Source organism: Cupressus sempervirens, chromosome 3 (genome assembly GCF_028749045.1).
Source record: "Cupressus sempervirens isolate cs-2001-9-10 chromosome 3, ASM2874904v1, whole genome shotgun sequence".
NCBI classification, from domain to species: domain Eukaryota; kingdom Viridiplantae; phylum Streptophyta; class Pinopsida; order Cupressales; family Cupressaceae; genus Cupressus; species Cupressus sempervirens.
Genome location: NC_143120.1, coordinates 823,943,942 through 823,968,093, shown reverse-complemented (window position 1 = coordinate 823,968,093; position 24,152 = coordinate 823,943,942).

The window sequence follows — 24,152 nt, the reverse complement described above, 5'->3', positions numbered from 1 at the left end:
GTTTGAAGTATGACCTATCTTACCACAGTGATTGTAAGTAGGTTTGTGGTTCCTTTGAGCTCCTTTCTTGGATGATTCTCCTTCTTTTGTATATCCAATTCCTACTTTTCCCTTTTGTTTGAAGTGGCTTTGTTCATTCAATTAATTCATTTCTACTTGGGATTTCAACATTCTTTCATTGGTTTTCCTTTAGATGTTTAGATCATTCTATAATCTTTCATTCTCTGATCTCAGGTTCATGATTTTTTCATTTGCACTGGTGAGTTGATTAATGAAAGTTACTTGTTGAAGGGATAGGTGTAAGATCTCATTGTTCTTTCCTTCTATCTCTTCTCTTATCTTGTTTTTCTCTTCCATTACTTCACATAATCTTATTGATTAAATTTCTTTCTCTCTTCTTAGTTTTCTTAATTCTTCTTGGAGAGTGTTATTCTTTTCCAGTAGTTCTTTGATTTCTTCATTAGCTTCATCTGAATTGCTTGGAATGGTGTCTTCAATTCTTTCTTCAATGTAGAGTGAATCATTCATCTTCATTGCAAGATCTTTTCTTCTTTTCAGGGATTGGGAGAGTTTCTCTTTTTCTTTCTTGAGTTGTCCAATGACCAATTCCAAATCTAGCTTCTCATTGTCAAAAGCCTTGTAAAGTCTAAATACCTCTATTTCCTTTGATCTTTTCTCAAGTTGTTAAACTTTTCACTGAGAACCACAAAGCTCTGTTACCAATTATTGGAAATATTATGACAAATTAAGTTAATAAGAGGGGAGGGGTGAATCAATAAATTCTAAAACTTTTATCCCAATTAGCAATTAATCCTTTATATGAATTATGATCTAACTTCATGCATGCCAAACTTAGAAAACATGAAAGCATACATAACACTTTGACACAAGATTTGGTGACCCAAAAACCTTCCAAATAGAAATTAAAACTGGGGTGGGGATCATACCCACAAGCTCTAGTATTGCAGTATAAAATTGGCCTGTTAAAGCTTACATTGATCACTTCTAATGATCTCCCCTGTTAGGGGCAATAAGGACTGCTAGGCCCACCTTGTGAAAGGACTTACAAACATACAATAAATTATGTATTCAGTAAAGAGATTTGCATAAGACAATTAAGTCTACCTTATTAAAGGATTTGACTGATCCACCTATTAGGATGAAATAGTAGCTGATCTTTGATGTACAACTTGGTTTGTTCAATGAAATTCCTTTGAGTGTACAAATCACCTTGCTATGATAGATGAATCTTTGCTACTCATTATACTATTATAGCCTTTGTAATTCACTCTTCTACTCTTCTTTGATGATTACATTACTTCCTCTTCAGTTCCATGCATGCATTAGATGTGATACAATACATTACATATATATCAATCCAATTACATAATTATAAAGTTGACCACAATACAAGTTTACACAAAATATTACAAAGTTGGCCAAAGTGTAGAAACTCAGGCTATGAAGATTGACTTGGTGAGATTTTGATACTTGACATCCACTATCACTTCTTGACATCATCATACACCTAGTAGATGTAGAAGCTCAATCGATACTAATCACTTCTAAGTATTCTTGAACTCAGTCTCTATTGGTGACTCAGTGAACACTATAAAACTCAGCATATAAACTAAATCACTTGATTCATACTGTATAGCTTGGTTAACACTGTCACCTTGAGTTTTGTATAAAATTTAGTCTCTTGGCTAATACTGAGTAGCTCAATGAACACTAGACTCACATCACATCAATTGTGAACTCGGTAAACACTACACAGCTTGGTTTACATTGGTAAACTTGGCATACACTGTAATGCTCAATTTACACTAAAATCTATCCATAAACCTTGGTAGCAACTGTAGGACTTGGTAGCAACTAAAATGTGTGGTTAACACTATTAACTATACAATATTCTTAGTTTGAACTCACAATCTAAATAAGTGTATGTCACTAATAACAAACATGACTGGAATGCCAACAATCCTAATCATAACAATTGATCCAATGTTGCATCTCTTCTGAGTTTTATTTAGATAGGGGAATGACCCCTAAATTACCTCTTAGATATATGAATTAATCCTTAGGTAGTGCCTTATTTAATATACCATCTATATGTTCCTTTGTATTCACATATTCCAGTCTCACTTCTTTCTCTTGCACTAATTCCCTTAAGTAGTGATACTTAATTAAAATGTATTTTGTCTTTGTATGCATCATAGGGTTCTTGGATATGTTTATAGCACTTGTGTTATCACAATATATCACCACAAGTTTAGTAATATCTTCCTTCATGCCTTCCAACAATTACTTGATCCACACTATGTTTGAGAAATTAATTGCTACTACAACATATTCATATTTTCTATGGATTTGAAATACTATTGTGCTTCTCACTTGTCCATGAAATTAAATTTATGCCTAGGAAGAAAGATACTCCACTTGTACTATTTCTATCATTAATTTTTCCATCCTAATCAACATCTATGTACACTTTGAACTCAAACCTTTATTCTTCTTATACCATAAACCATAGTCTTCTATTCCTTTTAGATATTTCAATATCCTTTTCACAACCATTAGACAATTCTACTTAGGATGAGCACAAAATATTGTAAAAATACCAACAACTAATGCATGTTAGTTATAATATGAACAACATATTGCAATTGGCCAATCATTGACCTGTACAACATCTGATTTACTTCAAGAGAATCATCATTCTTTGAAATTGTATGTCCAATAACCATACATGTTCCAATTGTTCTTGAATCTTCTATTCCAAAGGTTTTCAATATCCCATTGATATATTTTGATTGTGTAATATATATACCTCCTTTCATTTGATAGACTTGAAAACCAACAAATAATTTTATCTCTCTGAACATTAACATGTCAAATTCTTTTTTCATCTCATTAGAAAATGATTTTCACATTAAATCATCTCCTCCAAACAATATATCATCAACAAATATTTCAGATAACAATTTCTTATCCTTATATTCACTCTTCAAGTACAAATTGCTATAATCATTAGTTTTTGCAAGACTAACTCTCACCAAATATGCATGTAATATTTCATAAAATTCTCTAGGAGTTTTTTTAATCAAACCATACAATGCTTTATGCAACTTACATACCATGTTCTTCTTGTTAAGTTCAACAAATTCTTCAGGTTATTCAATGTAGACTTTTTCTTCCAAGATTCCATTAAAAAATGTAGATTTGACATCAATTTGATATACCTTGAATCCTTTGTAAGAAAAATATATAAGTAATGTTTTTAATCCATCCAACCTTTCAACTAGGGAAAATGTCTCTCCATAGTCAATTCCTTCCTCTTGTGTATATCCTTTGCAATCCAACCTTTCTTTTTTCCTTGTGACTTCACCTTTCTTATTCAACTTGTTTTTGAATACCCACTTGGTTCCAATCACATACTTATCCTTTGGCCTTGGTACCAATGTCCACATTTCATTCTTCTCTATTTGATCAATACTCTCATTCATTTCCCTATTCCAATCTTCATTCTCCAATGCATCTTTAACTATTCTTGGCTCAAACTCATAGTAAACATGTATCATTTTTCAACTTGTTTCTTTCCATGACTCTAAATATTTGTCTCCAATGATTTGATATGGTGTATGGTGTCTTCTCACATATTTCACTAAATTAGGTTCAAATCTTCTTTCTCATTATTTTAGTTTACTTGGTCTAACTTTCTCATCTTCTCTAGGTATTTCCTATTGTAACTCGACAGTGCCTATCTGCTAATCCATGAAAGTCTCTTTCTCTTATTTAGGTAAGTTACTTGGTTCTCCTTCATAGATGTATACAATTTTTTTGTAATCTCAGGTTCTTTCTTGCATTCTTCTTCATTTTTTTTAACAAATTCATCAATTCTAACATTTTCACTTTTCACAATTTTGTTAGTGTTTCAAATACTTTTATTCCTTTCTTTTAGTGGAATATTTAAGAATATTCCTTCATCACTCTTTTCATCAAGTTTTCCATTGCTTGAATCTTTCCATATATAACACTTTTTTTCAAAAATTTTAAAATATTTGACATTATGTATATATCCATACCATAGTTCAAAAGGGGTTTTGTTTATACCTTTCTTGACATGAACTTGGTTAAGTGTATAAATAGTAGTATATGTAGATTCTCTCCAATACTTTAGTAAACTATTATTTTTCGTCATCAATGTTCTAAAATAGTCCATGATTGGTATGTTTCCTCTTTCAGCTATCCCATTTTGTGGTGGGGTCTTTGGTGCTGAAATTTAGCTTTTGATTCCATTTTCATTGTAGAATGCATTGAACAACTTAGATATGAAATCACCTCCTCTATCAGACTTCAATAATTTCATACTTTTACATATTTCCATTTGATATCTAGCCAAATACCACTTACACATTTTAGAAGCATTAGATTTTTTTTTGAGAAACATCACAATCATCATTCTAGAGAAATCATCAACATAGAATAATGTACTTGTCACAATAATAACTTCTCACTTCAACAGGACCACATAAATCAGTATGAACTAACTCCAAAATATCATCAGAAGAATAGGTATTTATCTTGAAACTAGAATTTTTCATTTTTTCCATTTCACAAATTATTTGCACATCACTTTATTAGGTTTTCTGAATCTTGGTAATCCTCTTACTCTTTTCATGTTACTAATGTTTACCAAATTATCAAAGTTTGTATGACATAATCTCTAATTCCATGACCAAACATCTTTATATTATGAAAATAAATATGTATTTTCAGATAGGTCTAGATGGAACAAGTTACCTATAGTTGTTTTCTCTTTGCTTCCAGTAAATTCACCAGTAGCATCATAGATTTTTGCATTCTTGTCTTGAAATTTAAATTGATAGCCTAAACTATTCATTTGTGCCACACTCAACAAATTATACTTCAGTCTATCAACCCAATATGCATTGTCACATCTGATCTTGTCATTTAATATAATAGATCCATTAGCTTTCACATAACATAGTGTATCATTTCCAAACTTAACACAACTTCCATTGTAGTGTTCTATATTTTCAAACATACTTGAATCACTAGTCATATGATGTGAAAAACCACTATAAATTATCCATTCATCATTCTTAAGTTAACTTGTGAAATAAGATAAATTTCCTCAAAATTTTTATCTTCATCACATTCATCTTTCATTGCAACATAAACAACTTCTTCAACGTATTCATCAAAATTACTTTCAAAACCATCTTCTTTAGAAATGTAAAAATATTTCTCACCTTTTCCCTTGTATTCTTTATTACCTTGGTTGTCTTTGTTATCTCTCCTTCCTCTATATCTATTATCCTTCCTTTCCTCCTTTTCATCTTTGTCAGGACACCTTGTAGTAATATGACCAACTTCATTACAACTAAAAGATATTATAGGTATTTTACCTTTGTATTTGACTTTTCCTCTTGGTATCCTTCTTGCTAGTAGTAGGTGTTTTGTTTATACCTTACAATTTCTTTCGTATGCTGAATCAAATTTGGAGATATAAAAAGCAAAACCTAGCACCCAATCATGTACCAGACCCATAGAATAGGTTGGTCTTGTGATCTTTGTTGGTAGACAATAAATCTAGGATGGAAAATTTGATTCTAATAAACTCATATTTTGCGTGCACAAATCAAAATGTTCATATTAAATTCTTTCATATTCTACTAAATACTTAAATGAATATCTTAAAATACCAAAGACATAATAAAACTTTCAACAAGCATGTACCTACATCAGTTCTAAATGCCTGTAAAAAAGGCATTGGCTAATCTCTATTTGAAATGTAAGGAACAAAAAAGATTTTAATTTTGAAAAAAATTTCAAATTTCAAAAACACACATTTTTAGCTAATATCTTGTAAATTTGCAAGACACAGGGATGTAGATGAGAAGATCATCTACTAAATTTTTCATAGAATTCTATTGTATTTTCTACATTTTGAAACTACATTTTATATGGAAGCAACATCCTTAAGGAAAATGGAACTAGTTGTTTCCTTTAAAACTAAATAAACAAGAGCCAAAGTTATGTGATTTGAATTTATAGAAACTTAGAATCTAGATTTCAAATAAAATCCACGTCATGTTGGATTGTATAGATTTTAAGGAAGTACTCAAGCATATAAATATCATAGTTAATATTTAATAGTGAAGAAAACATATAAATACCTTACATACAAATATCAAGAATGATCGGGCAATTTTACCAACCTTATCTTAGATTTTGATGTGTTGCAAGTGACAATCATTACCAGGTGCCAAGGGTTATAGTACTCTTATGGCAGTGTATTCGTGCATGGTATTTTTGTACAAAATTCACACCATGAAATACTGCATATTCTTACCTCAGCACCCATTAGCTTTATCTAACCATACATTTAGTGAAAAATCTTTAATGAAACAAAAAATAAAATAGGTTCTTTCAATGACTTTAATGGCTAGTCTCACATTCTTGATAGAAATTTCAAAAAATATTTGAAATTATTATGTGATCTTTTGTGCATGCAAACACATTTTGCAAAAATGACAAATGAGCCATTCATTTTCTTTTCCTTTTCTTTATAATCAAATGAGTATTGTAATAATGAAAGAATATTGGTGTTATGATGGTGTCAAGGAAACTTGTAGAAAAATATAAAAATCACACACAAATTTCACTATCATTGCAATTTGGCCCCAAATGTTGCATTGCATCAAGGGAGGAGATCTACATTGAACTATTGATCATCTTCTTTATTGATGCATATTTACCTAAATGGCTCCATGATGTGATTTTGGTAGATCCATCACATTTGTACATATTTCCTACATCCTTCACTAAAAACTTGACATCTACATATACAAGCATTGTAAATTCTTATTGACAAGGATTTCTACAAGAAAGTTGAATACTTACATTTCTTTTTCTTTTTCAACATGTTTTACATTTTAATTTCAAAGTTCTTTTATTCAATCTAGGGCTTGTCATCCACCCAAAACCAAAAAATAATTTTTATTGTGTAGAAGAGAAGCATAGCCAAATTGTGACCTATGTCCTAGGAACATGATGACTTTTTTGTAAAGTGTCTAGACACATTATTACTAGGTTGACATCAACTTGAGGCCTTGGAATAAACAAAATTTTAGGGTTTTCTATTGGGATCATGAATCTATAGTCAAAAACTATTTCACAAGTTTATATATGAAATTTCCAAAGTGAAAATACAAATTCCTCAATAAATTTTGAGGTAAGTACTTTATCATTCATTTAACTTTTTAGTCTAGACCTATTTATATATCTTAATTGGTTTTATTTCATATGGTTAGCACCTAGATATATCTTGTACTTCTTATTTAATCAACTAGTTCAATTTCACATTCACATTCACACAAGTTGAACCAAATCAACATTACATTAAAGATTAATCTCTTGAATACTTCCTTGATATAATTTGGGTTTAGCATTGACATTCATTTCCCATTGTGTTTTACTAATCTAACTTGGGTTATTTTGAGAGTTGTGTTTGGAAGCCCTCTTTCTCTTTTATTGAATGTTACTATGAAATTTGAAGTGTTATATTTACACATCTTATTAAGTTCCTTCATTTACCACCTAAACATTTCAGTGAACCTAATGTGTCTCCTCTTTGATTTTGGAGTTAGATTATGTGATCTCCATTATTTGATATCATTTTCACCTAAAGACTTTGGTGAACCCAACTTATGGCATTTTTTTAGGTAGCTATATTATTTCTTTGTGTATCTAGATCTAGTTTGTATGCTCTTATTTGCATTAGTGGTATTTAGATCTCCTTTTGCATTTAAATTATTTTCATCTATTTCCATTGTGAAAATTATAAAAATAAGCATCCTACATGAACTTATATTGCATCTACTTTATAATTCATTTCATTTCCTTTAAATGAGGTGGTTGTCTTTATTTTCAATCTCTCTTCATGATCTTCAAGACTTTCCATTTAATACATATGATGACCATTTAGTTTGTTCCTTCATTAAGGCTCATCTTTTCAAACATGATGTTGATCAACCTTTAGTGAGTCGTGATGATGCTACTATTTAGGGTGGGACCTTTGATAGGGATAATTATTCCTCTCCAAATGTGTGTTATCATTAATCCTTGAATATTTTACTATTTGGGATAAAATTTTGGAAGATAATGTTGACTATTCTCTTCCTCATGACAGATATACTATGGCTGATACCTTTCTTTTTCAACATAATTTTTTTTCTCCTTGTAGAGATGAAGCATTAATGGAAGTTCACAATCTATATCCTAAGGATTCCCCAAGAAAAGAGGATGATATCAATCTCCTTAATTCTCTCTCTTCTATTTCTAACCCCATAAACAACCAAGAGCTTAATCAAGTTAACATGGTCAATATTCATAAACCTTCTAATAGGCCTCTCATCACCCTTAAAGATTGTCCTTCTATAACTCTTAAAGGCTAATCTAGTGATTATTTGGACTATTATGTGGTGTCTCACACTTATTATAAAATTAATAATCCTCAAATTACTACTCTCCCACCTTTGTAACCAAATATTCCTCAAAAGTACTTACATTATATAAATATATTTGAGTCCTTGGCTTTTGTGACAACTATCTAGTTCTCTTTCTCTCATCTGAAGTGTTGTTATAGATTACTTGTGGCATCTCTAGCACTTGGCCCTCATCTTTGGTATACATATATATCATTTGAAATTCCATTTTTCTATGCCTGCAAATCCATATTTTTACACTATAATTCATAGCATATGTCCCTTGGATTGAGCCCCTTCCACATACCATGGTCTTTTTCCACTCCATATGTTCCACATAAAAAAAACCATCTAATCCTCACTCTTAATCTATAGTTCACTAAAGTTTATATTCAAATCCACCACAAATTGTACACTCTGTATTTCTACCTTAGGGTATGGGCACAATCAATATCTCCTCATCATTTGAGCATCTCCAATATTGTACACCCTCTAACATGTTCTTTTCTCATTATATTCATTCAGTCTATCTATCCTACAACATTATTCAAGATTCCTCTCTATAAATCCCATCAACAGACTAATTTGGGTACTTACTCTTATGTGTTTTCCGTCGGGTAGTTTCTCTCAGTTGTTTCCCTTGGACCTACTTTTCATTGGGTATTACCATCGGGCATTTCCCTTGGGTGTTGCACTTGGGTACTTTCCCTCATACATTTTCGTAGGTGTTTCCCTAGGGTATTTCCCCTCGTGTGTTTCTCATATTTACTTTACCCTAAGCATTTCCCTTTTGTTCTTTCTATGGGTGTTTTCCCTCAAGAAAATTTGGGTATACATTTGGAAACATTTCTATGGTATTAGAGCTAGGGATATTCAAACCCTATTGGGATGATTGAGATATTTTTAGACTTTGATCACACTATGACACCCAATAGTGATGGAGATCACTGGTTGAAGTTACTACAAAATATTGGCAAAGAACTCAATGAGGGTCTTGATCTTCCATTAAATATATTAGAAGTATGTTTGCATAAGGTGGAGTAGTTACCTTAAATATTTATATAGAGGATCATTTCTTTGATTAAGGATTCCTTAAGTCAACCTACACTATTGAGACACCATCACAAAGAAATAAAATCGACAACTATGACATCTCTCAATGAGATCTTGTGAATATTGGCTCTTGGAGCACTGTATGATGATAAAATTGTGATAGAGATGTTGCATTTTATGAAACATTTTAGAGCCTTGATCACATTAGTGGTGATCCTTTTGCGAGGAGATCTTCAATACTATAAAATTGTGCAAATGTAAAAGTAAGTAACCTCCTTCTAGATCTAGAGTTTCATGACTTGGTCCATGCCATGTTTCATCACTTCTTAGTTACCATCAAGAGGATTATGCTATTAAGGTTTTGATTTCTATGGAGAACATTATGATTATGTGCATTTAAGAGATAGATGAAATATACCAACATATTATATCTATGTTATGGGGTGTTTGCATTCTAGAATGTGTCCCTTCTATAGATGTATATAGATTGGTCAATAATGCATTCAATAATTGTGAAGAAAAAATAATATCTCATTTACACAAGTGGGAGAAAATGGATGGAGATGATACAGGAAATGCATTACATGAGGAAGATAAAGGCATGATTACATGGCTTCTCTAAGAGGAGATTCAAGAATATTCTACTACCCCTACATGTGGGGGACACCTAAAAAATAAAGAGGTTTCTTAAATGGATCCTACGAAGACAACATAGAAAGATCAAGGTGACATAAACTATGGCACTAATCTATTTCATGAGCTAGTCCTTTAGTTCATTCCATATTGAGACCTTCCTTATGTGAAGAAAGTTATGCCCATCAAGGCTCTATCCACTAAGGCCCTATCCAATAACGTTTTCTCTATTGAGGCTCTCTTCATCAATGATCTCTTCATTGAGGCTCTATTTTCCACTAAAGTTATATATGCTAAGGATCTCTCCACTGAAGCTCTTTTTTTAGATGATTTTCTATCCACTATGGCTCTATCCATCAAAGCTTTGTTCATTGAGGTTCTCAACACAAAATTTATCTTTTCCAAGGTTTTTTCCACCAAGGTTCTCTCTACCAAGAATCTCTCCACCAAGACTCTCTTATCCACCAAGAAATTATCTACCAAATCCACTAAGGTTATCTCCATTGATTTTATATCTTCTTATGCTCTATACACAATTGAGGCTTTATCTTCCATCTAGGTTCTCTCCATCAAGGCTCTCTCCACCATTAAGGTTTTGTCTCTAGATCTATTAGTGTTTGTGTTAGTATTTGTGGCTGATTTTGTGTCAGTGTTAGTGTTTATATATTTGGTAATACTTGAAGAGGATTTTGAACATGGTGACATGAATAATTTCATTGATTACCATCACTGGGATTCTAGTAAATACAACTATGTTTGTATTAGAGCTGCACAATGGATTTTTTTTTAAATTATGTGTTGCGGTGGAGGTTTGACTTTAATTCACATGTTCTAACTATCCATTTGATTTCGAATACTAGAGCTTATGGTGTTGATTGGATAGTGAATTATTTGAGGACAAGAAATCTTTGGGTGAAAAGGATATGTGATGTTCCCAAATTTTATTGTAATAATTTAATTGTCTTAGAAATTTAATTATATAATAAAAGAACCTTTAGTTAATTTGTTTAATTAAAAAATATGGGCCCCAAGTTAATAAAATAAAATAATTATATTTGGGGTTCTGGTTGATTTATGTATATCTTGGGCCCATCTATTTTGTGTTTATAGGTGATTGTTGTCATGTCAGCATATTTTGTGCACCTCCAAAATTTTCCTCTAAAAAGTTATTTATGACTGGCACATAAGATGTTTAGTGTATGTCTTGGATTTCATTTTTTATTGCAAATTCTAGTTGGGGTTCTTGTCTATCATTTTAGAGGCCAAAGATTCTCCCTATTTGGTGAATGAAATTTTTGTGGTTGATAGTCACCCTAATCTATTGTTAGAAATATCACTCTAATTTTTCACTTGTATGCAAGATCTATTGATCATTATATTTGGGGACTAGTTTTTATTTCTTTCATATATTTTTTCTTGGAAATACTTTCATTTTATATAAATATATTTGATTTTTTGGCTCTGGTGATGACCATCTAATATTTATCTCTCATTAGAAGTTTTATTATCAATTACTTCTAGCATCTCTAGCACTTGGCACTCATATTTTATATACATAAAATTTGGCATTCTATTTTTTTATGCATATGAATCCATATTTTTGCATTATAATTCTTATCACATGCCCATTCAACCAAAAACCCACCATACACCATGGTGTATTTATACTCCAAGAATTCCACACAATAACCCCCTTCGAATCCTCACCTTACACCTATAGTTCACTAAATTATGCACAACCCTCTACCACATATCATATGCTTGCTATTTAACCCTCACTATACAAGGGAAATGAATATCTCCTTATCATATGGGCATCTTCCAATATTGTACACCCTCTAATGGACTCAACCTCATTCTACCTATGACCATTCAATCTATTTTTCCTTAAAAATTCTTCAAGCCTCCTCTCCATATGCCTCATCAACACACTAATAAGGGAAATTTCCCTTGGTTATTTTCCTTCAAGTGTTTCCAGGTACATTCTATTAGGCATTTCCCTCTCATGTCTCCCTCAGGTACTTTACCTTAGGTGTTTCCCTAAGGTATTTTCCCTTAGATACTTTTTCTTGGGCATTTTCCTAGGGTACTTTCTCTTTGGTGTTTCCCTTGGGTACATTCCTTAAAGTTTTTCCCTTGAGTAATTTTCCTTGGGTATTTCCATCGAGTACTTTCCCTTGGTTGTTTCCATTGGGTAGTTTCCCTCGAGTGTTTCCCTTGGGTTCTTTATAAGGGTGTTTTCCCTTAGGAAAACATGGTTCTTCCATTGGGACCATTATACCTTTTCTAATAGAGTTATCCAATACATAAATAAATTTTACCTCTATAGAAATAGATTCATGTCTATATTATAAACTTTTCATAACTTCATACACTAATTATTATCTACCCCTTCTCTATCTACATATATTATCACCCTCTAAAATTTATTCTAAATAAACTGGTCATACAAGGGAAAATATGAAAATGAATTCTACTATTATAAGAACTTGAATTAGAATATAATGGTTAGATTAGGAAGAAACAATTAAGGAACATATTATCCTACTTATAATTGACATGAGAGAATATTCAAAATATGTGGAAGATAAAAACTTAATAGAAACACATTTATTCTAGGTCACAAGAGTACCAAAATAATTTCATGATATGGCATAACTCATTTTAACCATAGAATACCCCTTGGACATGTGTCCATATAGGAAAGAACTACTCTAAATTAAATCCATTCCATATACACTAATTGATGCATCCTTAGAAAAATTAGGATATGATGATTTCCTACAAAGAGTAGTCTACACATGTTATTACAAAATATACTCTGGGAAGCACACAAAGGCATACTAGAAGCATATTACAATTTTGATAATGTTACTTACCAAACTTTACTTTATAAAATATGGTAGCCAACCATATATAAGAACTACAAAAAAAAAAAAAAAAAGATGATATTTTCCAAGGAATAGGATAACCTACAACCCAAAATAAAATTTTCCTAAAACCAATCCTTACAAAAAAAATTCATTTGAAAAATTGTGCATTGATTTTGTTGGACCAATCGGCCCACTAATTGAAACATGAAAAGAAAAAGATCCATTGTTACAAGAGTTGATTACTTGACTAAGTTGAAAAATTCCAAACAAACTAAGAATGCACAACATAAAAAAAATTCAAATTCTTTTACTAGAATATAATCACCAAATCTAGTTGTCCCCTTACCATTAAAAGGTATAGAGGACACCAATTTTATCAGTAAAATCATAAAAAAACTCATGAATAGTTTATTGACTACTCATAACTAAAACACTCAATATTGTCAACAAGTCAGTGGGGTTAGTATAAATATTACAAAAAATCTTATCAATCACACTAATTGATGTAGGAGCATCCTAGGTTTCCTTGCAATCCTGCACTTTTTTTCTTTTTCCCTATTGGTGCCGAGTGATCTTTTGGGTGCTGAGTTCCTATTGGTAATGAGTGATCCTTTGGGTGTCGAGTTCCTTGTGGTGTCAAGTGATCCTTTGGGTTTCGAGTTTTTGTTAGTGATGAGTGATCCTTTGGGTGCCGAGTTCCTATTGGTGCCGAGTGATCCTTTAGGTGTTGAGTCCTTGTTAGTGCCAAGTGATCCTTTGGGTGTTGAGTTTCTATTGGTGCCGAGTGATCCTTTGGTGATCCTTTGGGTGCCAAGTTCATAGTTTTTGCCAATTGGTTCCTTTGAATTTTGAGCTCATGTAGATGTTGAGTGCTAGTTTTTGCAAAGTCTTCTTTTGCCAAGCTATCTATGTTTGGCTCCAGTTTGAGCCAACTTTGCTTACATTTAATTTTGGTATAGGTGATTGATATTTGTAAAGAGGAAACTTGTGGCTTCTCTATGTTCTAGAATTTTTTGTAAGGTTTTTTGGAAATTATAAATAGAGTTTTTAGGCTTAAGAGTTGGGTAGTGGGAAAAGAGGAAGTTTTTAAAAAGAAGATTGTAGAGTAGAACTGAAGGTGCAAATTTGCAGTTGGATCTTTGAATGTGAATGTATTTTTAATTGGTCATAACTCAGAAGGCCTCACAGTTGGGCATGTATGAGGATATTTTGTTGAATCAATAAAATTATTTCACTCTTCTTCCTCCTTTGGTTGTTGTTCTTTGTGTTTGCTTCTATTGTGCTAACTCTTGCAAGGTGGTCTGGATAGCTAGGTGAACATTTGGCCCTAGTTATTCAACCTTTTGCCTATGTTAGTTGGTATTAGAGCTTGAGGTTCATCCTTGTGGATATTGGATCATGTAGAACCCTAATTTGGATTTGGTTGTAGGGTGGCAGATCTGTAGATTTGACCTATAACTTGTAGAGGGTTACTATCTTGCAGAAACTTGATTTGTAAAGATGGTTCATGGTAGAAAAAATGTTGATGATGCTATATTGGATCAATTGAGACTAATTTTAGCCAAATTAGATGTTGTGGAGATAGCCTAGAAGAGAGGAGCACATCTTAATGATGTAAGTGATGATGAAGTAGTAACACCAAACCATAATCCAGAACTTGAAGAAGATCAAGATGAGGAAAGATTGTTGCAAGTGTTGTCTAGGGAAAATTCAAAGCCTATTATAGAATTTGTTCCTTATGATGGAAAATTGGATACCAATGTTGTGTTAGATTGGATATTTGATATGGAGAAGTTCTTTGAGTATGAAAACACTCTTGATAATAGAAAGGCGAAGGTTGCAGTCACTAGGTTGAAAGGTCATGCATCACTATGGTGGGAACATTTGAAAATTGATAGACAAAGAAGAGGAAAGGAGAAGATCAAAACTTGGCCAAAGATGGTTAACAAGGTAAAGAAAAAATTCCTCCCTACTAATTACCAAGTTAGCTTGTTGAGAAAGATGCAAAATTTGAAACAAAAAGACATGACTGTGAAAGAATATACTGAGGAATTCTATAGATTGAACATTAGATCTAGACATGTGGATGATGATTTTGAGAAAATTGCAAGGTACATTCGTGGATTGAGATCTAGAATTCAAGATGAAATAAGTTTTGTGAAGTTGGAAAGTGTAGAAAAAGCATATCAATATGCCTTGAAAGCTAAAGAGATGTTGACAAAGAAGCATGAACAAAGACAAAGAGGTAGAGGTAGATCTTATGGAGAAACTGGAAGATTTGACAATTCTATGTAGGATAAAGGAAAATCTGAATGGAAGAATGATGAAAAAGGAAAGATTAAATGGAAAAGTGGTAATTCTTACTGAGGAGGCACTAATTCTTATTGAGGAAGAGGTAATTCCTATTCTAGAGGTAGATTTCATGCTAATTGTTTCATATGTGGTAAAGAGGGACTTCAATCTTTTGAATGCAGATCCTCTAAAAGTAGGCAAGATAACATAAATACTGTGATTCAAGAAGATGATGAGGGTTCACCAAGTGGAACTGAGGCTAGAGAAAATCTAATGGTGAGAAGAACCTTATGTAATAAGGGAAGTGATGAGGAACATGTTTTAAGGAGAAGTTTTTTCAAGACAAGATGTAAGATGGCTGGAAAATGTTGCAAAGTGATCATTGATAGTGGAAGTTCTAAAATTTGGTATCAAAAGAGTTGGTTGCCAAGTTGCAGTTGCAGAGGCTGAAACATCCCAAACCTTATCATGTTTCATGGATCAAAGATGATCATAAGATATTGGTAAGTGAGCAATGCCTTATGAAAATCAAAATTGGACATTACTTTGATGAAGTTTTGTGTGATATTATGCTCATGGATTGTTGTCATATTTTGTTGGGTAGACCTTGGCAATATGATAGATATAGTGTACATGATGGAAGATTGAATCAATATACTCTTTGGGTAAATGGGAAGAAACAAACATTTTTTTCTTTGATTAAAAGTCCAAATGAGGTTAATTGCACTGCTATAAAAATTTGCATGGTTAATGGGGAACAATTTGAAAAGGAAATGAAAAAGAATCAAGTCTATTTTTCCATAGTTGCTAGAGGACCGAGTGTTGGTAGTAATGATTGAGCAACAGAAGCTAGTAATGATCGAGTAATTGTAGATAATGATAGTTGAGTACTAGTAGAAATTATAAAATTGGTAAATGAGTATAAAGACATTATTATTGATGATATTCCTGATGGTTTACCTCCAGTAAGAAGTATAAGTCATTGTATGGATATGATTCCTAGAGCTAGTTTGCCAAAAAAAGCACCATAAAGATTGACACCTACAAAGAATGAAGAACTTAAGAGACAAGTGCATGAGTTGTTGTAGAAAAGTTTGATTAGAGAAAGCTTAAGTCCATATGCGATACCTATTGTATTATCACCTAAAAAGAATGGAGAATGGAGAATGTGTACTGATTCTAGAGCTATTAACAAGATTATAGTGAAATATAGGTTTCCTATGTCGAGGATGGATGACATAATGGATTATTTGAGTGGAGCAAAGTATTTTACCAAGATTGATTTGAAGAGTGGCTATCATCATATTAGAATCAAAGAAGGTGATGAGTGGAAAACTACTTTCAAGATAAAATATGGTTTGTATGAATGGTTGGTTATGCCTTTTGGTTTGACGAATGCACCTAGTACTTTCATGAGGTTGATGAATGAAGTTCTGAAAATATTTTTGGGTAATTTTGTAATTGTTTAATTGGATGACATTTTGATATTAAATAAGAATAACAAAGAACATCTTGAGCATATTTGACAAGTATTACAAAGGTTGAAAGAGAAAAAGTTGTTGATTAATCTAAAAAAGTGTTCTTTTATGCAAGAGGAGATTGTGTATTTGGGATTTGTGATTTCAGCTGATGAATTAAAGATGGATCCTGAGAAGGTTAAAGCAATTTTGGAATGGCCTGCACCTAAGAATGTGGGTGAGGCAAGATCATTTCATGGTTTGGCTAGTTTTTACAGAAAATTTGTAAAGAATTTTAGTGATGTTTGTAATGCTACAACTGAGACAATGAGGGGAGATAAAAAGGAATTCAAGTGGACACATGGAGCTAATAAGAGTTTTGAGACTTTGAAACAAAAGGTTGTTGAATTACTTGTATTAGCTTTACCTAATTTTAACAAAGTATTTCAAGTTGAATGTGATGCAAGTGGTAATGCAATAGGATCTATATTAAGTCAAGAAGGTAAGCATGTTGCTTTCTTTAGTGAAAATTTGAATGATGCTAAAAGCAAGTACTCTGTGTATGATCAAGAATTTTATGCCATTGTTCAAGCATTGAAGAAGTGGAGACATTATTTGATTCCTAAGGAGTTTGTCTTGTATACTGATCATAAGCTTTACAATACTTGGGAAGTCAACATAAATTAAATCAGAGACATATGAAGTGGGTTGAGTATTTGCAGAGTTTTACATTTTTCATTAAGCATAAGAGTAGAGTTACTAATAGAGTTGTTGATGCATTGAGTAGGAGATGTTTCTTGCTGATAGAAAAAAAGGTTGAAGTTCTTGGTTTTGATGAAATGAAAGAGTTGTATGATGCTGATCCTAATTTTTTTAAGGCACGGAGAGAGTGTAGAGCATCAAATATGATAGATCACATAAGTAATTATGATGAACATTTCATTCAAGGAGGTATGTTGTTCAAAGATATTCAGTTGTGTATTCTTAGAAGTTCTATGAGGTTGAATCTAATTAAGGAAAAGCATAGTGGTGGATTAGCTAGATGTTTTGGAATTGTTAAGATATTAAGTTTTCTAAAAGAGAAGTATTATTGGCCAAAAATGTATAAGGATGTTCAGAAATTTGTAAAGAGTTGTGGAGCTTGTCAAGTTGCAAAAAGGGTGAGTCAAAATATTGGTTTGTGTTCACCTATTACTATTCCTGAGAAACTTTGGACTGACATCAGTATGGATTTTGTTCTTTGATTACCTAAGATAATGAAGGGGTAAAATTCCATATTTGTTGTAGAGGAAAAATTTTCTAAGATGGCTCATTTCATAGCATGTAAGAAGACATCAAATGTTGAGCATGTTGCTGAACTTTTCTTTAAAGAGATTGTGAGATTGCATGGATTACCAAGAAGTATTATTTCTAACAGAGATAGTAAGTGTGTTGGTTATTTTTGGAAGACGTTGTGGAAGAATATGGGTACTGAGTTGAAGTTTAGTTCTATATTCCATCCACAAATATATTGACAGATAGAGGTTGTGAATAGAAGCTTGGGTAATTTACTGAGATGTTTAGTTGGGAATAAGCCAAATAATTGGGAGATGGTATTGGCACAAGCTGAATTTGCATGTAATAATTTTGTGAATAGGAGTACTGGGAAGACACCTTTTGAGATTGTTACTGGAATGCATCCTAGAGGTGTATCAAATTTGAGAGATGTTGCTAGTGAAGAAAAATGAAGCACTGTAAGAGAAGAATTTGCTAATTTTATGGAGTCTTTGCAAAAGGAAGTGAAGTTAAGGTTGGAACAAAGTAATTAGAAGTATAAGGAGAATGCTGATTAGTCTAGAAGACACCATGATTTTCAAATTGGTGATGAGGTGATGGTTCATTTGAAGAAAGGAAGATTCCCAGTTGGAACATATAGTAAGTCGAAGATGAAGAAATTTGGACCTTGTAAGATCTTGAAGAAGTTTGACAGTGGTAATGCTTATGAAATTGAGTTACCTGATGACATGAATATATCTCCTATATTCAATATTACTAATCTATATAAGTATCATGAGTCAGATGATGAAGTTTTTGTACTTGATGATTATCCTAAAAAGAAGATTGAAGAAATTGAATAGATTTTGGATCAGAGAATTGGTAAGAGTACAAGAGGGAAAGATTACTATGAGTATTTGGTGAAATGGAAGAATAGACCACTTGAAGATGCTACATGGATTTCCCAATCTAAGTTGGATTCAGCTTAGGTTGTGACACTTGCATGATTCAGGAGAATCATTTTCTCTGACCCTGGTTGTCTGATGTAGGAGCATCCTGGGTTTCCTTGTAATCTTGCACTTTTGTTCTTTCTGCCTATTGGTGTTGAGTGATCTTTTGGGTGCCAAGTTCCTATTGGTTCTGAGTGATCCTTTGGGTGCTAACTTCTTGTTGGTGCCGAGTGATCCTTTGGGTACCAAGTTCCTGTTAGTGCTAATGATCCTTTGGGTGTCGAGTTCTTATTGGTGCTGAGTGATCATTTGGGTGCCGAGTTCTTATTAGTGCCAACTAATCCTTGGGGTGCTGAGTTCTTGTTGGTGCCGAGTGATCCTTTGGTGACCCTTTGGGTGCCAAGTTTGTAGTTGTTGTTGAGTGATTCCTTTGAATGTCGAGCTCATGTAGATGTTGAGTGCCAATTTTTATGAAGTCTTCTTTTGTTGAGCTATCTATGTTTGGCTCTAGTTTTGGCTAACTTTTCTTACATTTAATTTTGGTATAGGTGGTTGATATTTGTAAAGAGCCGACTTGTGGCTTCTCTATGTTCTAGAATGTTCTGTAAGCCATTTTGGTAAGTATAAATAGAGTATTTAGGCTTAAGAGTTGGGTAGCGAGAAAAGAGGAATTTTTTGAAAAGAAGATTGTAGAGTAGAACTAAAGGTGCAGATTTGTAGTTGGATCTTTGAATGTGAATGTATTTGCAATTGGCCATAACCCAGAAGGCCTTATAGCTAGGCATGTATGAGGATATTTTATTGAATCAATAAAAGTATTTCACTCTTCTTCCTCCTTTGGTTTTTGTTCTTTGTGTTTGCTTTCATTGTGTTAACTCTTGCAGGGTAGTTTGGATAGCTAGGTGAGCCTTTGGCCCTAGTTATTCACCCTTTTTCTTGCATCAGTGATGGTTTGGATAGCCAGGTGAGCCTTTGGCCCTAGTTATTCACCCTTTTTCTTGTGTCACTAACAAAATATGATACCAACTAGATAGAATTTCACATATAAATTCCTAAACACTTTGGGCTTATTAGACCACATATTATGAACCACTACACACTCACCTATTGAGATAGTCTGTCCTAGAACCTAGAATAGATATCAACTACATACTTAATAAACTACACACAAAACTTATTATTTGACTTATATATGATGAATTTGAAAAATAAAAAAATAAAAACAAAGGCTACTAGATAAATTGAAGGAAGACACAAATCCTAGGAAGGCAAGACCAATTTCAAAATCTAAGATATGGTACTTCTTTATGATAGTAAATTCAAGAAATGGGTTGAAATTAAGATCTAATGAGTCCTTATAAAATCAATGATATTCTACAATCTAGAGTAGTCTGATTAGAGACATTAAACATAAGTATTTTATAATTTTATGTCAATGAGACCCAACTCAAACATTACCATTAAAGTAGTTGACTAGAGGACATGTGGTGGTTTAAAAGAGTGGATGACGTTGCCATGAAAATGAGATCCAAAAATTTGTACATAAATACAAAGGTGTGATCCAAAATATATCTTTGTATAGAAATATTACAAGTGTGGTTGTAGTTTCACCAAAAGCTCAACCTATCAATGCCATATAAAACCACTAGAATTATAGAACCCATTGGAGAGGGGGTTTAGTCCCTCATCACAAATCCTAAGGGGGGTACTAACAAATTTTCCAAGAATCTCCCCCTCAAGATTACTTTAGGGATCCAAACCTATGACCAAATCTAATAGTACTTGTTACAAATGTGGTTTCCATTACACCAAGAGATCAACCTATTAATACCAAAAAACCACTATACTTATACAATTCACATGAGAAGATTAGTACCTTGTCATGATTCTAAAGGGGAGTGATAACCATTTTCCAAACAAGAATAAATTCCATCTAATGGTTTCAACCCTAGTAGGAGAGTTAAGATGTGACATGTTGTTAGTAAGCAACAATGTATGACACAATAATGTAACTAGAAGTAAGGAGAATAGAATAGAGAAATAAATAATATAAGGGGATGTAAGAAGCATAATAACTCATTAATAAATAAATAAATAAACAAGATATATTTCTAGCTTAATATTGTGGTAAGTATGTCTCTTTATGATTCAATACTTAAAGTACAAAAAGTATCTAACCATCACCTAATTAGGATTGGGTCTTGGGTTACAAACTATAACTAAAAAAGATCTCTTGGGAATACAACATTGATTTTTCTCCTTCAAATTTATCGGTAATAATTGTTATCTTATGGTGATGATATTCTTTATTTATTGTTGTTATAAGTAAAATAAGATAAGTTATTGAGCATGATATGTTGGATGATTTTGACAAAATTAAGAATAAGTATCAAATTATAATTTTCCACATGGGTAAGTGCACCAAGTTGGTGTACAAAAAAGTGGATACCCAAAACAAAACTCAATAACGTAATTGGGTTATTTAAAAGAAAAATGCGGGTTAGACTTGCTATCTAATCCTGGCCATTATAATTTGAAAAACCCACTTGAGTTTTGTAAAACCTAATCAGGTTATCAAATAAGATAATTTAGAAAACCTGATCATGTTTTGTAAAACCTGATTGGGTTATTAAATTTATCTTATTTAATAACCCAATCAAGATTTACAAAACCTGATGAAGTTTTAAGAAATATATTTTTATTTCCTACTGCCCACATTTGAGGGCATTTTTATACCCTCAAAAGGAAGCAATAATGTGGAGTGTGAAGGAGAAGGTTAAAACCCAAATGAGTTTGGGATGAAAATATATTTTTAATTGCATTTTCATCCATGGTGCCCCACAAATGAGGTAGGTCTCCATTCTATTTATCATTTATGCATTTTAATTGAACAAGTTTTGTGATGTGGTTTTGTAATTTATAAGTTTTCTAATTTTTAAAAAATGTTTTTAATATAGATGCATCAAAGAATCCAAGAAAACAAGGGAAATGTGAAAGACCACCTCCTACACAATCAAACCCTCCACTCCTTGTGACACAACCACAAAAAACTCCACCCATTATGACACAACCACAAAACCCTCAACCCATAGTGACACAACCACAAAAACCTCCACTCAATGTTCCCGTTCAATAACCACTGCCTCTTATAAACCCTTTGTGCATATACTTACATCATTTAACTACTACATAACTGTAATGATCCCAAATCTGATCCTTACATTTTGGAGAAGATTTTAAAAATATTTTTGGATACCTCCCTCTATCCTTGCTTCTCCCTTATTGAATATCTGATATTCCCAATGGTTGTGTCCTTTGAAACTTATTTTAATAATAATGTTATAACTATAATATATAATTTATTTAATAATCTATTGCATTTCATTAATTGTTATTAGTTATGTTTAATACATTAGTATTATAGTATAATTATATCAAGTTAACTATAGTTATTATTATTCACTCATAATATAATTATATTTTATTCTTTTATATTATTTTAATAATTACTTATTATTTAATCCTATTAAAGTGGGGATATCACAGTCCTCCCCTCTCGAATTTTCTCATCCACAAGCAATTGATTTGATCCTCATTAATTCATAGTCTGGATTCATTCTCTTTCATGCATATGTGTTAGACACCTGAAAAGTAAACATGTTAGTATATAATAGCATGTACAAGAACATATGAATGAAGACACGAAGTAGAAACATAATGCATGAAGATGCAATGCAAGCACGAGGTAGGCACATGAATGCGTGAAGACATGAAGAAGACATGAAGCAAACACATTGATGCATGAAGACACGATGTAGACACATAGTATACATGTTAGAATCTTTCTTAAAAATTGAAATAAGGAAAGGTAAGGAAATGGTTTACCACTTTGATCATGAATGTCGTGCTCCTTATCTCAAAATCAAAAGTTCTTAAAGATGTATACTTTTAACAAATTTTATATAGCTAGTACGATAATAGGGTGTATAATTCCATAGTGGATGGTAGATTTACTGCTACTCGAGTTTGGGCATGCTCGACTTGGGGCTCCCTTAGAATTTTATCCATATTGGGATTCTCTTGTCCCAACATGACCGATTTACTCCTCCCCATGTGCACACTCCCTACCCACTAGCAACATGTTTAATTTTGTTATGGATGGAAGGTTTATTATTACTTAAGTTTGGACATGCTCAACTTGGGGCTCCCTTAGATCTTAAAATCCATATTGGGATTCTCTTGCCCCAATGCGACTGATTTACTCCTCCCCATATGCACACTCCCTACCCACTAGGAACATGTTTAGTTTTAGATACCTATTGAAGAGTTGGAATGTCCCCTACTAATATAGAAACAATTCTCATATTACTTCAATTTATAAATGAATTCTTCCAATTAAAACCTTTTACACCCAATTATCATCTTGATTCTCTACTCAATTAATAAAACCATTTGTTTTCTATCCCTTATGATGATATTATAATGGTGTTGTCTAATACAAATAGTACATATATGTGTAGTCCATAAGTATTTCTTGTAGCAATATACTTATGTATCTTATACTTTGCCATAATTATCTTTGCTTGTGATATGATAGTAGATCAACTTAGTATCATTGTTATCTTTGACTTAGATGTGTGTCAAGTGAATGTTCATACATGTATTTTCTTTTCCACTAATTTTATCTTAGTCAATGTTTATGTATTGATAACTATTGAAGAATCACATCACAAATAGTTGCCTTATATTCTATTCTCTACAATCTCTTTATTGTTTTCTATATTTATATTTAATATTTTTTTCTTAAATTTTATTTTTATTGTGATATGACTTGTCTGATCAATCCTTTCTTGCATTCTTGACATATTTCTCTCCCACATTGAATTTGGCCACATTCCCTTATCACAATCTCTTGTATATCTTTCTCTATATTCACTTACTTGATTGTCCTCTTACCCTTATTTATATCTTGATTATCAAATATATATTTATTTATGATTCACTCATTCCCCTCATCTATATCTTCATTCTTTTCTTTCTTGGACTGTCGTCAATAATGATCTCCATTATTTTTTTCTTATTAGTTCATGGTTTGCTAAGACTAAAATAATTCCCAATGTACAATGA